The sequence below is a fragment of the Belonocnema kinseyi genome, chromosome 2, assembly GCF_010883055.1.
Source record: "Belonocnema kinseyi isolate 2016_QV_RU_SX_M_011 chromosome 2, B_treatae_v1, whole genome shotgun sequence".
NCBI lineage: Eukaryota > Metazoa > Arthropoda > Insecta > Hymenoptera > Cynipidae > Belonocnema > Belonocnema kinseyi.
Genome location: NC_046658.1, coordinates 84,069,893 through 84,074,188, shown reverse-complemented (window position 1 = coordinate 84,074,188; position 4,296 = coordinate 84,069,893). Strand labels below are relative to the sequence as shown.

At 30.2% G+C, this 4,296-nt stretch overlaps 1 protein-coding gene and 1 non-coding gene across 2 annotated transcripts in view; both read left to right on the top strand.

Annotated features, from left to right (window-relative positions):
• The window catches only part of LOC117182751, a 57,049-nt gene that overhangs the window by 21,322 nt on the left and 31,431 nt on the right, over window positions 1-4,296 (top strand). The gene's annotated exons all lie outside the window — the stretch shown is intronic.
• On the top strand, window positions 2,475-2,556 carry Trnal-aag. The gene has a single exon. It is a non-coding gene; the product is annotated as a tRNA-Leu (tRNA).

The window sequence follows — 4,296 nt, the reverse complement described above, 5'->3', positions numbered from 1 at the left end:
GGGGGGGGGGCAAAAAGTGGTAAAAAATTGTCCACGTGGTATATGGATGGCCCCTTAATAACAAATTTATAGATATTTTTTGGGTGCACAATGTTTGTCTTATTTTATTTCCTATCTTGCAGAGTTTGACCGCAAAATACATTTTTTGATTTTTGATTAGTTTTTATGCGGTAAAAATTTGAATTTTGAGAAAAAATTTAAAAAGCTGATATGATAATCTTGTAGGGCTATCGAAAGTAACATTTTTCTTTTCAAGTACTATGAACTGGGCGTTTAGTTCAGGACACTAATAGAGTGTTGCAAATGCCAATCTGATAGATTATTTTTTTCAAAAGTATCGTGCTCACAGGCAGACATACATACAGGCATGAAGACAGACATAATGACAGACAGATAGACACATTCGTAAAAACCTGTTTTTCGAATTCAGGGAGTCTCAAAACGTGGACCTTTGGACAACAACTAGGGGGGTCAAATTTTAGACAAATCTAATACCTTCTCTGTAGAGAACGTAAAAATGATTTATTTGTTATGAATAATTTTTGGATAATTCTGTTTTTAGTTTTAATCATAAAAAAAATAGCATCGAAAATATGAAAAGTTAACTTTTGTTAATCCCCACGCACGAGCAAAAAAAAATTAAAAGACAAAAGTTTTGACAAGAATGACCCCACGCAGCGGGCACATTTTTTTACTATTAATGACGTTTCTCATGAGAAAAGCCAAAACTACGCATCCTATCAAAAAGTGGTTAATAACAAATTTGTAGATCTTTTTCAAATGCACAATTTTTGTGTGTTCGTCTTTTACCGTATTTAGCACAGTTTGTCCGAAAAATGTAATTTTTGGATTTTTCATTATTTTGTATGCTGTCAAAATTTTAAGTTTTTATTTTTCGAGAAAATTCAAAAAGTTGTTATAATAATCTTGTAGAGCATTCAAAAACCAACATTTTTCTTCTCTCGACTTCTTTCATATCGTGCGTTATTTGGCTTAAAATGTTGATTTTCTTGTGTTTTTTTAATTTTGTAAGTGCTATAACTCTATAATTTTTGATTTAAGAAAAAGTCATCAGGGTAAATTGTTCGACTTTTTGAATACTATGAATAACTGTACAGAGAATTTTTGAATTTTTAAAAAAGTGGTTTCAAAAATATTCAAAATGTGTCCACTTTTTGAATTTTCATCCAAAATGGCTGACTAAGAAACTTGGTCTTCAGTTTAGGACACTAAACGAGTGTACCAAAGGGCAATCTGATAGATTTATTTTTTCCAAAGTTATCCTGTTCACAGACAGACATACAGACATACACATAGCTAGACATACATACATACATCCATACAGACACATTCGTAAAAACCTGTTTTTCGAATTCAGGGGGTCTCAAAACGTGGACATTTGACAAAAACTGGGGAGGGGGGGGGGTCCAATTTTTCACAAATCTAATACCTTCTCTGATAAGAATGTAAAAATTATATAATGTATATATAGCAATAGTATCTAAAGCAATTAACAGCTGAATCTAGTATTAATTAAAATATTTAAAAAAAATAATTAAAAAGAAGAAATTGGAGACCCCCCCCACCCCCGAAAAGTTTTACTCAATTGATGGACGCATCTTAATTGATAATTAAAAAACTCCATACAAAATTCAAATTTATTTCTAAACTTTACACGGTTAAATTGTATACCGTAAAATTCTAAAGAAGCCATGTATAGTAATTTATTGCTATTTTAATATAAAAAGCTGTATACTGCCGTACAAACTAAAAAGTTACGTAAGTCACTTATGTATCTTTTTAGTTTGTACGGAGGTATAAGTACATAACCATGGAAAACAATTTATTTTTAAAGGATTTTAAATAAAAATAAAAATAATCAAAGATTATTATTGAATACAATGACATTATTTTTCGAAAAAATTAAGCATTTTTTTTAAACTGAGAAAGAACCATGTACATTAATTAAAAATCTATTTAAAAATAGAAAGTTACATGATCCTCTTTTCTGCATTTCTCTTTACTAGACAAATTCTTCTACTTTAGGCTAAACAAAATATAAACACCTAACAAAACTTAATTGCAACATATAACATAGAAAAAGTAGAATTTCAAATAAGAAAAATTTGAACAAAAATATATTTATCACCATTATTTACTCATGTCAAAATATCTAAAATAGTAATTAATAGCGTCTTATACATTCATGTATTTAATAGTGGGAAATTAATATAAAAGTTAAAAAATTAAAGAAAATAAACCTCTGTTCCACTTTCAAAACGCTCTTTTTGCCTTCGGATTATATTATCAAAGAAAAAATTCGCAGAGTACTGAAATATGCACCGTAGTGAAAAGCTTGAGTGCAGTGCGTATAGAGAAACGTTTCCGTGAAGTGAAAGTCTAAAAATACTGCATCTAACGTGAAAAGTGGAGCACAATTGACAGAATCTCTGTCTAATCAAAATTTAATATATGGTAGCGTGGCCGAGCGGTCTAAGGCGCTGGTTTAAGGCACCAGTCTCCTCGGAGGCGTGGGTTCGAATCCCACCGCTGCCAATTTTTTTACAAAATTCTAAAGGTTTTTAAATAACTTTTTCAAGCATTAATGTTAATCTACTACTTTCCAAGAGTTTAATTCCAAACTTTACATATTTTCACTTATGCGGAGAGGAAACACTAGACTCGATTAGCATCCGAAACTAGAAAATTGCACTCCATAATTTCAAACCTGAGATTTAATTGAATTTTTTTTAATAAAGAAAATGCTCTATTCCTTATTACTTAAACTGAGCGTAATACTTTGTGGCTACACGGAGAAAAAGATATCGCACAATGATATCGCAAAACCTCTGAATGGAAATAAAGCGCAATATGATAAAGTACAAGCAGGTTCCGGAGCTTTTTAGGACATCATAATGCACTAATATCGATTAGCCACTACTAGAACCCTCGTATATATAATATAATAAAATAATAATATAATGTAAAATCTTGCAATGTACGATATCACGATTTTACGCTATTATAATGTAATAATTACGATATATAGCGCAGGAATTGCGGTATATAATGCAATTCTTGCGATATCATTTTCTCCGTGTAATAGGCGTTGCGGATAGCCAAGAATAATGAAAACATCGAAATTTCTAGTTTTTCGGACCAAGCAGAAGGTTTTACAAGAAGTATAAATATTTTTCGATATGGCAGCGTCCATTAATTTTAAAATGATTTTTAAGAGAGGGAGGGGATCTAGAAAATCTTACGAATCCTTATTTATTATACTATTATACACATTATATCATTATTTATTTTATTTACTTTTTATTATGTAATATTTCATATTACATATATAATTACAATAAACTAGAGACGAGGAGTTAAAACATTCTTAAAATTTAGTGTATACCTTTCATAAAACCTCGTTGATTCCCTGGCAATCTCTGCAATTCTTTGAAATCCCGTGATTTATTTTGAAAATTTTATAAATCCTTCAAAATGTTCTAAATAATATAATATTTTAATAATAATTTTAATTATAATATTTCTAAATATTGTGAAATCTCTTGAAATATTAAAAATCCCTTTAAATTTAATTAAAACCTTTAAAATCCGTCCAGGAACTTCCCGAATCTTTATTTGATATCCGCTGCAATATATTAAAAACTTTCAAAAGCCTTTCAAATATTGCGAAATCCCGTAAAATCTTTGAAACCCCTTCATATCTCTCAGAATCCGTGAACATTTTTGACATCTCATGAAATTCGCTGATGCCGTTCAAAATTTGTGAAAATATTTCAGTATCTCTCAAAATTCATTGAAATCCAGTAAAGTCTTTGGAAATCTATTTAAATTTCTTGAAGTCCCTTAAAAGAAGGTAAAATCCAATAAAAACCTGAGAATCTCTCAGAAATTGTACTAGATAATTTCTTCAAATTCTGGAAATCTTCAATTATTTGAAATCTGAGAAAAACTCTCGTAATTCTTTGGAGTCGTTTGAAATAACCTGCAAATTTTGTAATCCCTTCATATATTTTAAAATCCCTTGAGATTTCATAAAATCGCCAAAAAGCATTGGAAATTTCGTTTAACTTCGTAAAAATTTTGAAATTCTTGGAAAAGCTTTGTACCCTTTTGTATATACACGCGGCCTTCACACTCGTAGTGAGCAAACCGCCCATTTGGCCTTTTGTATGTAAATATAATATACAGTCTGTCAAGTTAAAGCGTGGGTGGCTTTACTCGCAGTCGGTAAGGTGTATCGACATGATTTTGGTGTCAAAATATTAAGAAGAGCTC